The sequence below is a fragment of the Silurus aristotelis genome (assembly GCF_946808225.1).
Source record: "Silurus aristotelis genome assembly, chromosome: 22".
Classification (NCBI taxonomy): Eukaryota; Metazoa; Chordata; class Actinopteri; order Siluriformes; family Siluridae; genus Silurus; species Silurus aristotelis.
In genome coordinates, this window is record NC_139595.1 from 9,646,555 (window position 1) to 9,660,308 (window position 13,754).

The 13,754-nt window shown below is 37.0% G+C and overlaps 1 protein-coding gene across 22 annotated transcripts in view; it reads left to right on the forward strand.

Annotated features, from left to right (window-relative positions):
• Positions 1-10,098: 10,098 nt before the first annotated feature.
• Positions 10,099-13,754, forward strand: part of mbnl1 (muscleblind-like splicing regulator 1) — a 71,363-nt gene continuing 67,707 nt past the window's right edge. For 14 of the 22 annotated variants that reach the window (XM_083525967.1, XM_083525925.1, XM_083525937.1 and 11 more), the window contains exons 1-2: positions 10,144-10,275; positions 11,197-11,328. The gene's annotated coding sequence lies outside the window, so the exon portion shown is untranslated. Of the gene's footprint in view, positions 10,276-10,725; positions 10,869-11,196; positions 11,329-13,754 lie in introns of those variants that run through there. The other 8 variants (XM_083525929.1, XM_083525919.1, XM_083525926.1 and 5 more) reach the window with 3 other exon arrangements.

Below are 13,754 nucleotides of genomic sequence, written 5' to 3' on the forward strand. Positions count from 1 at the left end.
TCATTCATAAAGAAATAATGTGTTTCGAGTCTGTTAACAATTCCATTAGAAACACACATTTTATACACATCTGCCCAGTAGATTGTGTTTTTGCCTGTCCTGGCTAGCCAGAAAAATGTTTTATTGTAATGGATTGGAGTGATGAATCATTTCATTGAATGAGTCATGCAGTGTAGTCAGAAGACCTGTTTCCATTATGGTTCTTAAATGAAGTCTTTCCTTATGACAAATCTATCAAAAGCAAGCTCATAATCTTCAAGCTGTCACACTTCTTATATTCGGTATATAGCCAGTATATTATAAACCAAAATTATCAAATATTTTAGTGGCATGGTTAAAGAGCCCATATTTATAATGAAGAAAATGCCAGTAGCACAAAACTGCTTAGTGTTTCATCCTTTCATTCTGATCGAGAATATACACCTACCCTACACACAGCCACACACACACATACACACACTGTTCTGAAAGATGTATGCACAGCATTTCACTTTTCAAGAGTCAGTAACTTGGCAACAAGGTCAGCAATGGTGCACTGAATCACACTGTCGGTTATTTTTCTGTCTCTACTGCGCACTAATTGAAAACATTCGTGACTGTGGGAGTGCTGACATTACACCCTGATTCTGACACCAATCACATCCTAATGGTGGTCGAAATGATTTGCAATGCTGGTCTGTCACTCTCTTTGTACAGTCAGCTCCAGAATAATTGGCAACCTCTGTTGATTAAGCACTGCAAATTTGACAAATCTGACCTCTGACCTTTAATTGAAGTTAAAAGGCAAAGGCTTATCAAGAATACTTATGAATATCGACCTTCTTTTACTGATTCTACATATGGGTAGTGATGCATGATGAGTGTAATGCATGATGACACACAGCATGCAAATGGAGGATCCTCAGTTCAGAATGTTTTTAGTGTCCTAATATTTAGGTCATGGCCAGGTCAAAAACTTGGTTCTGTTCTCACTATAACAATTCTGTTGTGGAAGATTCAACCACAACTTGGTTTATCTTTTTGGCGGTGGAAGCCTAAAAATCTCATAGAATTTTCAAGAAGTCATTATAATATGTTTTGAGAGTCAAACCTTCACATATCCTATGCCATACAGTGAGGTTTGGCTTTTTTTTTCACTTTTCAACCACCATGAATGTTTGTGGCCAAAATGCTCCATATTTGTCACGGCTAACCAAACAACTCAGTTTTAGTCACAGTAGCGTTTAGTAACCTCCAGGCACTTAAATTTGTGGTTCTTTTGGCATGCATTTAAAATATTTTATTGGAACAGAGGTGGCTATAAACTTTACTAATTTTACATTTGGTGACTGCTTTATCCTGGTTCAGGGTTATTATAAATAGCAGCTTATCCTGGGAAAACTAGGGATGAGGGGGCACAACAGTCCATAACAACACTATACTAACACATTCATTTGAACCTGGAACCAGTTTGTCTTGGCCTTTTCACCTACTGGTGTGTTTTTTAGGGAGGTAGGAGGAAACCGGAGAACCGTAGGTGGGGCAGGGAGAACATACCAAAATACCACCAACAGTAATCCAAGCTCAGAATCTAAGCACGGACCTTGTAGTCATGAGGCATGCTCTCAAATAAAAAATTGTTCTTTTTATAGCTATATTTATATTTGTATTAGCTATTTTATTACATATGCGCACAGTGTGTTATAGGAATGCATGCACTGCACTAGACACATAATGGCTACAAGGTTTTGTTAACATGATTCCATGGGTTCCGGGTTATTTTTCATATTTGCTGATATAAATATTTGAAAAATTGCTGTGCATAGCCCCAATGCACTTAGCAAATAATGTTTGCTCAAATCTCAATCTTGCCTCTGTGTTTGATTTCACATGGACAAGATAGACTTGAATCTATGAACTGCAGCTTTAATTTGAAAGCCACATTCAACACAAGACTTCAGCACACTTCTGCAGAAGTGGAAATTACTCATTATCGCATTATCTGGTGTCACTCAAAGGACAACTGGTGACTGTCCAGCATCTATGATGCATGGGAAGGTTCATTACAATTTCGCTTGTTGTCCAGTAATTATTGATGAGATAGTAAAGGAATTTGGGTTCTGTATCACCTCATAGGTATAAATCACAGATAACTGCTTAGATTTCCTTAACATGCAGGTGTATATAGTAAATAGGAAAATATATATATACAGAATAGATGGGAATATTTTTTATTACATTTTGTTAATAAGAATTTGCTTGCAAACAAATTAGTCACACTTTTGCTTAGAATATATTTTTCAGTTTATTTTCTTATTTGTAGTTGCATGTTTAATTTCTCACATATGTTCAGTGTAAGATCAAGATTATTAACCGGAAATATATTTTTATATAATCTTTGTTGCACATCTTTACCAAGATGTTTCCATATTTGAAAATGGTTTAAGATTTCGAGTGAAGACACTGTAGATTTCAAAGCCAGGCATCTTTCTGTGTGCATGTGCCTAGAAAAAATGCAAACATTAGCTAACAAAAGATTTCACACTGATAACTGACTGCAAGTAATGAACAGATATAACATTTAAGATTAGATTAATATTTTTATTCCTGTGGAGTTTTTGATGAGTGTGTAAATATTTGTTGATCTGTCTCAGTAACCACAGGAGTTTAGCAAAGTCAGGACAACTATTTCCTAGTAACCATTTTCAGTGACTTGATATTTCTGCACATGTTCCCAACCTATGGTACGTGTGATGCACGAGCACATAAAAAGAAAGCACACTGGGGCAGAGGTGGGAAGTAACGAAGTACAAATTCTTCATTACTGCACTTAAACAGATTTTTTTCTGGTATCAATACTTTACTTCACTATTTTATTTTTTTTAGCTTTTTACTTTCACACATTACATTTTTTGCACAAACATCTGTTTTTCCTACTTCTTACATTTTCAAAACAGGCTTGTTACTTTAGTTTTAACCTATTTGGTGAAATGTCGATATTTTTTCTTCTCACTGCACTCAGTTTTCAGCCCATCAACTTATTTCCTGTCATTGTGGGGTTTTTCAATCTACCACTGGTGTATCATTTCCTGGCTTTCACACACCACAGACGAAGACTAGTTTACGAAGCTCACAATGAGCAAAGCAAAAGGTAAAAAGAAATATGGCTAACGTGGATGAGATAGAAGGAGTCACCGATGTAAACATGACTGACAACAGAAACATTCCTGATCAACTGATCATCATCATATTTTCTCTGCTTGTGTTCTATATGGTTGTTGTTCAGCCTGGATATATTCATTAGGTTTCAAAATGTGAAATTCGTTTTGTATTAATATATTAATTAGGGCTGTCAAAATTATTTATTTTAACGGCACTCATTTTATTAACGCGTAATTAATGCAGCGCACATATCTTGAGTTTGATTGTCTTTAATAAAAATACAAATAAATAACCACCGGGGAGTGGTGGCTCCAGCGGTTAGGCACTGGGTTACCGATCGAAAGGTCGGGGGTTCAAGCCCCGGTATCGCCAAGCTGCCACTCTAGGGCCCTTGAGCAAGGCCCTTAACCCTCTATGCTCCAGGGGACCCTTACGAGAAAAATAAATCAAGGACCGTGACATCGGAGGGACGTGGGGCCGCCTTCCCGTCGAAGGCGGGGGCCTTGACAGCCCGATCCCTGGACATGGAGATGTGTCTGGGGAATCTGCTTAGACTGCTGCCCCCGCGACCCGAATTACGGATAAGCGGGAGAAGATGAAATGATGATGAACAAATAAATAAATATAAAAGAGGGGAGATTAAAACCTTTAACGCAACACAAGTTTATTCACAACGTCGTTTCTTTACTCAGATATAAAATAAATGAAAAACTCTACAGAAAAAAATATTTTTTTATCAGTAAACATTTGTTTTACTGATGCGCCAAGTCTGAAATCCGCAACAAAATCTGCCATGATGCACAAAGTTTACCCTCTGGGGTCGACAAACAGTTTTGTGGCTTTTTTTATTTTTTTATTTTTTTATCATACAGATGCAGATGAGAGCAATACATCATTCAAATCTATGAAGAATCTACTTTTATTTGTGTACACTCATAATAACAAAACGCTGTGAGTTTGTAAAATAAAGCAAACAGACAGGGGGCGCTCTATGCCGTCTCTGTCATCTCTCTTCACAGACACATAACTAAAACAACCTGACTCTCAGTGAATATTTGCCTCACAGACATACTAAATACACTAATAGGAAGCTCGAAATGTCTATTTTTAAATATACTAATTCACATTGAAAACAAATATCTGATTGTGTAATCCGTATGAAAGATAGAGAGGTACAGTTTATTCGGTATCACCTCATTAACCGTCCGTGTGGAAACATAGCAAAGGTTCCGTTTGGTGTTTTGATGATTTACGTAATTTAATCCACCATAATAACATTAATGCTAAGATTTTTTTTATTGGGAGTGACAATGATGGACAGGATTAGAAATGAGTTTATTAGAGGGACTGCGCATTTAGGAGGTTTTGGAGACAAAGTAAGAGAGGCACGATTGAGATGGTTTGGACATGTGCAGAGGAAGGACATGTGGTATGTAGAAAAACGCACCATAAATACTTTAAAACATTTACAAGAATATTTTGTCTTTATGCTCTATGTTGACTTTGGTTCCACTAATAATAAACATACATTTGCATAAAGCATCCAGATTTGTCCATGCCAATGTTGATTAGAGTATTAAAAACGTGAAAAGTATTCATTTAAGGTACATTTAGAACAGATAAAAACAATGTGCGATTCATTTTGAGTTAACTCACGCGATCATGCGATTAATTAAAAAGATATTCTAATCGATTAAAATTTACCATTTTAATCGATTGACAGCCCTAATAATAATATGATGTCCAGTTATCAGCATGACTCTAAAACAAGTAGTAATGGCTCCTTTTTACTTAAGTACATGTCAGAGCTTAAACTTCTTTACTTCTAAACATCTTTACAGTAAATTATACGTTTTTTAGTCACTGTTGTGGTTTTCAGCGAATGCTTATGCATTTGTACACCAATACATATTTTTCCTTTCTTTTTATTCAAGGATGATTTTTTTTTAATTCTTCTTATTATAGATGTAACAGTAACATATCTGTTTACAAACATGGTTTACTGCGGCTTTACTTAGTTCAAATGCTTGTTTTCAATGCTTGTATATTTTTTTAATGCATATATCATTTAATTATTATACAAAATTTAATGAATTATATATTCAAGATGCTTATATCTTCACAATTGAACCAAATATGTGTATTTTCTAAAACGAAAAATTTTATTATATTTGTATTATTATTTTTTTTTATATGCATTCAGTTTTTAAGAATGCTTGTCAACTTGCCATCCGCGATGATCATTAAAAACAATACCAATGTTGATTTACACACATTGCTTCACCTTCATATTCATCCTTTTTGTTTTTTGTTGTTGTTGGTTTTTTTAACCAAAAGAAACAACCCAGCATGAGTGAATTTGTTTAAAGGAGAATCCCCCCTATGCACTTCTAAACAAGCAGCTACTATAAGCTTTAAAATGTCTAAATTAAACTCAATATGAGGCGGTTGTATTTTTTTTTTTAAGTACACCTTTTTACATAAATACCCCGAATTAGTTTAACTATTCATTTAATTCATTTTCTCCCGCTTATCCGTAATTCGGGTCGCGGGGGCAGCAGTCTAAGCAGGCATACCCCGCCTTCGACTGCTGCCCAATCCTCACAGCACCGTCCCTTACGGTCCCTCCCACGTCACTCCGACGTCACGGACCTTGATATTTCCCTCGTAAGGGACCCCCGGAGCATAGAGGGTTAAGGGCCTTGCTCAAGGGCCCAAGAGTGGCAGCCTGGCGATACCGGGGCTCGAACCCCAGACCGCCTTAACCGCTGGAGCCACCACTCCCCTAGTTTAACTATATAGTTATAATAAGCAAAACATCTAATAAAAATGATTATTTTTTATTTCAGATTAATAAAAAAAACAATAATTGATTAATCAATTATTAAAATCAGTAATCGCAACAAATAGTTCCATCAACAATTACATTCATTTCGGCCAAGATCTTGTATTGAGAACGGGAGAGTGAACCCACTTTGTAAGGCTTTACAGCACATCTCAAAGACAGGAGTTTTTTGGTATGTGGATTAGTGGGGTTGTGGTCCAGACTTATGTATGGAAATGATCACACTACAGTATGGTGGCAAAATCATGCTCCTGCTCTCAGGACTCTTTCACAATTTGAGCCTGGTGAATCTTAATCTTGTCATCGTGGAATATGCAAAAGCTATTGGGAAAGAAGAAAATCGTTGATGGAGTAACTTGGTCATTCAGTACATTCAGGTACTCTGATTTTAGCTGACTTCATTGTATTGTAGGATAATTTTGCTGGAGCATAGACCTGATCCAATGAAGCACCCCAAGATTATAACACTGCCTCTAAAGGTTTGTATAGTAGTCATAATGCATGACAGGTTAATCATTTCATGTGCTTATGTTGCTTGATGCAACTATCACTATGGAATAGGGTCAGTCAGGACTCATCAGACCACATGATGTTTATGCAGTGCTTCACAGTCTAAATATGTTTTGCTCCCTGGCAAACTTAAGTTGTTGTTTTTTAAAAAGAATGTGACATTATGAGTTTTAAAGATCTTCAGTCATAATCAATGAGCATTTTTTCCCCCATGACATTTCATTTATAATGTTTACCCTCGAGGTTTTAATAATGTGTTGGAAAATTCTTATCCCAACTACAGTGATTTCAGTAATTTCCTCCGTTGTTTTCTTTACTTGATCCAGGCCAAATTTGTGCCCCTTTTGAAACACAGTAACAACTTCTACATGGCCATGGGATACATTTTTCAACATTGTTGTTTAGGAAGTAAGTAGCTACACACTGCCTTAGTTAAGACAAAAAAAAAAAAAAAAAAAAAAAAGGATCCAATCATAGGCTCTTAAGTTTACATTTTTTAAAATCTAAACAGCGACCTTTTTTTTCCCAGGCTGTGTAATATAGAGATTACGTGCAAAGAATCATGCACTCTAAAGTAGAACTGAAATATTGACGCAATCACATGACATCATCGCTTTACAAAGCATGCCTTTTTCCCATCTTAGTATCATAGCCATACTGCTGGGACCATGAGACGAGGTATTAAATGGTAATTATGAACAGGGCAGTGAGGAAATAATAGGCCATTTAGGCTTCATCAGAGAGAAGCCATCCTGAAGCCAGTCAACCTGATATGATTAGGGCAATAAGCATGGAAGATATGATTAGGAGTGCACAGATGCAGCATCTACCCAACCTACTTAAAGACACAAACGCCTTTTTCCTTTGACCCCTTATTTTCTGTGCTTAAGGTTTCAACTGCATGCACGAATGACTGTTTGCATGGTGATATGGTGTATTGTGAAATCATGTAAAATTAAATCACTTGTTAAATATACTGCAATATTATTATAATGAATATGATGGAATACAACACAGTCCTTAGGTACTATTAATTGCAGAATTTTTCCACTTTTTTTTACACCCTAATCTCAAATTTATTGCCATTTGCACAGTTACATTGTAGTTTATGCACAGTCATAAGTCTAATGAGCTTTAGTCAAAAAAGGTTTACACAGTATTTACACGAAATAAAAAAATAGCCTTTCTAATGTGTGTGTATATATATATATTATATTATATTATTTATTATATATACAGTGGAACCTCTAAGTAGCCAAAGTACTATGATTTATTATGGCTATAATGTCCTATTATCATTTCATATTGATATCTATTAAAGTTATCATAAACCCAAAACCTTCTATTTAACTAAGTAGATACCACCAAGCAGCAATAAAAAATAGTTCAAAACAGAGTGCTCGCTCGACCCTGTTTGGCGGCTTACTGCGTTCTTCACCAGTTAAGTTTTATCCACTCAAATAAAAAGGAATGACTGATTTTGCTAAATTTGATTTTGAAATGTAGTGAAGGTAAAGTCTCCCCAAATGCAAATACTTCAGTACTGAACATATACATAAATACATAATAAAGCAACTTAAGAACAGTAACAAATTACATTTGCTTCATTATTGTCCACCACTTTGTGTCCAGAATGTAAAAGGGTTGTAGGGTGAGAGGTGTTAATTGTCCATATGAATGGGGAGGGAAGATTTTTATTCGGAAGGGGATTGTGAAATGGGGTGCTTCTTTCCCTAATTTAATGTCCTGTGCTACTAACCTAACAGTAGCTGGAAAGCAGCTGTTGTGCAGTCGGCTTGAGAGGTGAATTAGAAGTAAATCACAAACAGTTATGGACATGAGACATGAGTATATTTTAACAAGTAATTGCTTTTAAGAAATGTTTACAATTCTGTTGGGAATAAAGACTTTACCAGTTCCATTTTTAGCAAGTGGTATATCCTGGTAAGGGTCATGGTGAATCTACAGTCTATCCTGGGAACATTGAGTGTGAGGCAACCTACATGCAACCTGGATGGGACACCAGTCAATAACAGTGCTATGCACACACATTGCTCCACTATGTGACCCCAAAGGAAGCTTTACAGAAATGAATAGGTGTCAAGAATGACAAATCGAATCATATCATATTTACCACGTTATTGATTGCATATGCTCACTGTGTGTTATACTGTAGGAATGCACACAGTCTCCTGGTCACCAGTTAGTTGCATTTGACAATAAAGTCAGTTCAGTTTATTTCTGTATTAATTTTAACAATGGACAGGTTAGCAATATACATTTGAAATTTATGTTAGTCCCTATAAATGTATCCCTAATAAGCGTCACTGGTGACAGAAACAAGAAACCTTGAGAGGAACCAGACTAAAAAAGGATCCCATTCTTGTCTGAGTGAAAATAAAGACCGTCTTTGTTCAGGAGTCTTTGCCTTTGAGTGTTTGGATTATTTTAAATTTGTGGATATGATGATCAGAATGGTTGCTGAGAATCGTCCCATATGAACAAACGAATGATTGCACTTACCGAATGGTGTCTGAAAGTCACTTTTGCTTTTGTGTTTATTTTCACATGCCGCCTATTGATTTGTAATTAAAAACACCAGCTATAATTTTAAAGCCTGTTTTGCTCACATTTTCTTTTAAAGCAGTACTGTGTGGTGTTCTAGTTAACAGTCGCAGACGAATAATGACTCATAATCGGACTATCTGGTGTCACTTAGTGAAGAATAGGGGCCCTTTTGAGTTTGAGTCCTCTCAAGATTTTGTTCTCATGTCGTCTCAGGGAGTTTTCATTGCCTCTGTGGCTTGTTCATTGGTGGTCACAATTTATGTCTAGACCTCTTGCTTTGTAAAAATGGTAATTATATTGTAAAACACATTATATCAATAAAATTTAGAAAATTTAGATTTTAGAAAATCGGATATTTAGTGTTTGAGACTGAGTGCACAGTGTTGGAGCAGGGAAAACAACAAGCTCCAGCTTTGGCTTTCAGTGCGTTTGGCTTTCAGTACTGAGCAATGATCAGAAAACTTTTTTTTTTTTGTCCAAGCTGAGTCATAATGTAAGTTTAGGGGCAGTTATTGGGGTAGTCATTAAACATTTATGCGAACCACATGTTTGTAAATGAAGTACTACATCATTACATCATTACTAACATCATTGTGTAATACTTGATCAGTGCGTGGACATCATACAAATGTGTTTTATTATGTAAGGAACTGGAAGTACTTTTTTATTGTTGTAAATCAGCTTTGATAAGAGATTTTGTCATGTCTGTAAAATGCAGTTGTAATTCATTTTCCGTGGTTATGTATTCTAAGCGTTTGTTAACCAGCTTCAATGTCTGCCCATAGAAGTGATTTTGGAGTTTTAAAGGTCTTAAAATGTTCGGTATGTAGAAATCTGTTTCTATGGTTTATGTCATTATTGGTTCTTAGTTAGGGCTATAAACTTTGCTGAATGTCACACATCAAATCATTATTGATTTCATACCTGTCACTATCAGCTCATCATTTTGGACCAGCAGTTCTTTGTACATTTAAATTCATATGTTTCTTTAAATTATTTTTCCTCATCTCTTCTCCTTTTTTTTTTTTTTTTTTTTTTTTTTTTTTTTTTGCAGAGCTGGATTAAGAACGTGTCAGGCCTTCGGCGTACTGCAGCGTCTGGGGACCATAAATAGGGACGGACTGATTCTGCTTCCTGTCAGCAGCCAGCCAGGAGGACAAGGACGTGGTGTATTGGATGTCAGACAGAGAGCCAGCTAGAGAGACAGCAAGGTAAGCAACCGTCTTAACGCGTCTGTGTTAGCTCATGCTGCAGTGACAGAATGCACCCGAATGCCAGTGGCTGGAGCGAGAAAGGATTGTGGTGTATTTTTTTTTACACACTGAGTGCCATGGAATGTTTACCTCTGTGTACTGACAATGTAATGTTTATACAGAAAGAGAAAGACGACTCTGTTTGCTCTCGTGCTCGTCTGTTCTCCCTGCTTGCTTTCTCTTTCTCTCTCTCCACCTCATCTCAACTCAGTCTGCATTCTGACTCGCTTTCTCTCTGATGACGTGTTTTGATCTCTTGCAGCAGCTCATGCTTTCAATCCAGAGCAGAAAAGCAATTAATCAGAAGCACACACACACCTGGCGCAACCTAAAAAGGGAACTGAAATAACCCTGTCTATCTCGCACACGCCCACGCACGTACACACACGGGTGCTTAGCGGACACGCCCCTCTTCCTGTTCAACTCCCCGTACTGTTATCTTAAGCGGTGCACACTGGTCCGTTCTGCACGTTGCTTCCTCCTTCTCGCAGAAAAGCCCCAGCTTGCACTGAGTTCGAGACGAGGCCTGCGGTTATCACAGGGGATTCGAGGTAACAGCTTAGGAGTCATACGCAGATCTTTTAGCTTGTAAAGCCTTGTCCTGAAGGCAACACTCGTGATGTTAATAAGCCTCCTAATCATATTGTGTGTGCAGATGCAAATGAGATAAAGCCAGGTTTCCATGGAGATCTCGAGGATCCGAGTGTGTTCACACACTCGCCCGAACACACTCTGTTTTGCATAATAAGACCCTAACTTTTTTTTTTCCTCCCGCTGATCGATATCTGAGACCTGCAATCCAACAAACACATACGCACTCACTCACACTCCCCACCCCCCTCCACATACTAACACTTCTATGTTGCTTTGCTGTTGTAGGTGTCGCTTCCGCTTGCAGCTCACCAACTTGTACAGAAATTACCCAGAATGCACAGCAGTGAGCAGCATGTGGTGTACAGCTGAGTTCCTGCCTCGGTTTCAGAAGGAGCTCTGCACCAGCACCACACATAGGTATGAGCCATTTTATTGACTTATACACACACCCACGCACATCAACACACCTTTTTTTAAATTATATATAGTGTCCAGTACGTTTGTGCATCTTTGCTGACACATAAACACACCAAACATATCCTTATTTTTAATTACAAAATGCTTCTCTTTACTTTTCGAGTTTCGCGGTTTACTGAGATGCAGAACAGGAGTTTATTACTACAAAATAACATAAAATTAGTTTAAATGAACTCTTAGTGTGTGTGTGTTTGTGCTCTACATCAAATTGGCATCCGAATCGAAACGAACGCAGCTTCCTACTGGTCGTCTTTTGTTTTCCCGGAGCGTGCCGTTGATGATTGCATACATAGATTTCTTTGTGGAGCCGATTTCCCAGGTCAAACCTGTTCGAGGCCCATTTATTGATTTCTGCCTTGTTTCCAGAGTCAGGCTAGTTGTACGATTTGTTCTTGCTATCTGGTGCTTTATCAGTTTCTTTTTTGAATTGATGTGTACACAGAGATTGTGTATACTAAAATGGACTGGATTAAAGAAAATTATATAATATTATAAGAGACTATACAAAATAATTACTTGTAATCTTTACTCATACTTGTTTGACTTAAATAAAGTGTGTAGTTGAGCGGTTTCATGCGGTTGTGGCTTTCTGGATGTTGGTCTTTAAGCAGGCTACTTCTGCTTTTGCTCAAATAGCTTTCTGTGTTTTACTGGCTACTGATTTTGTAATGTTTTAACAGTATTATGTAGTTTTGTAAGTATATTTTTATGTTTGATTAGTTGATTTTAAGAGTACATAGAGTGTTGACACTGTTTGTCAGGTCGATGCTGTTGTGCTAATAGCACTTACAGTAAGCTGTTACTGCTAATTAAAGATGGCGGAGGTTGAGGAAGGAGGGAGTGGTTCTCTAATATATATATATATGAATTTTTTGTCATTGTGAGATCTGTTTACACTTCCTCGTCCTCACTTCTCCACACTCTAATGAAATGTCGAACTTCCCCTTTCTCCCTGGTGTAAACCGTTGTTTTTGTGCCCTTACATTGCTTCATGTGTAACCATGTGGGGAAACAAAGTACAGTACCAGGGTCATAAATGCACAGGTTCGACCTACAAAGCTGAAATGCAGACCTGAAGATTCAGGTGATGTAGAAATGGCAGTTCAACGTGAGTAGACTTTTATATTGAGATAGGTCAGAGCAGGTGTCAGCTTTGTGAACTCATCTGGAATGTGGTTGCAAATGCGGCTTATTATAAACCTGCTAAATGCTGGTGCGCTATACATTTCGTATTCTCAGCGCATGATTTACCTTTGAGAAATAAATTGCGCTAAATGATTTCCTTATAACAAAGACTGGAACGAGAGCATTTCCACTATTCCTATTTTTCTGTCAAACTACTTGTACTTTGTTCTCACTGTTTTGCAGAATGTTTTTTTGTAAAACAACTTGTTACTCTTCAGAGGAGTTTTATTTGCAAATAAGGAGTTCATCTAAAGTAAAATGGTACTTGAAATTTTTACTTTTCATGGGATCTTTTCTCTCTGCCTCTTAATCTAAATAGTTTGAAATCACATAAACAGACTAAACTAAACGTTTTGCACTCACACTTTTTTTTGTGTTCTCAAAAAAATTTTTTGCGTTCACTTCAGTTTTTTTAAACTGTACTTCCGCTTTCATTTCTTGCTGACAGCAGGGCTGTGAATCGCCGATTTTTTCTCACTCAGACAATAATCTCCGATCACTCAAATGTGGCCGAGCATGCACCTTGCAGAAGTTTCTCACGATGTGAAAATAGATTATTTATCTTTACAGTGTGTGTATATATATATATAGAGAGAGAGAGAGAGAGAGAGGGAGAGAGAGAGAGAGAGAGAGAGAGAGAGAGAGAGAGAGCCTCTTGAATGTAATGTAAATGGGCTTTGAGGTCAACCATTTTGTATATTTCACTCCCCAAGCCCTGAGCTTTCATTTTTAATGCATGTGTATCCTGTCAATGTTCTGCTATGAAAGCTGATTTTCCTTTTATTTTTTAAAGGATCGGTGAAATGGCTCACCATTATTTCTTTAGTCATGTTTAGTCATGAACACAGTTTGAAATTACATTAAAACTTCTTTCCATATTCCATCTGATTTTCCAGGAATGAAGCCTGCTGTGCTGTTGCCAGTCCGGGTTTAATTTGGTATTTTAAAACTACCTCAGTGTTTGTTGGTCATGAAACCAGTTTACATGGTGCATTAGACAGTGTATCAACGCTGCTTATCAGTGGCTTTGCTGTGGTATTACCCAGAAATAGAGATTTTTGTGCTCTTACATTCGTGTTAATTAAACTAAAAAAAATATATTTTTCAGAATTGACTAATTATTGACTTGTCATCGGATTAATCGTTGCACTACTTAATATAAAACATTCTTTGACATATGA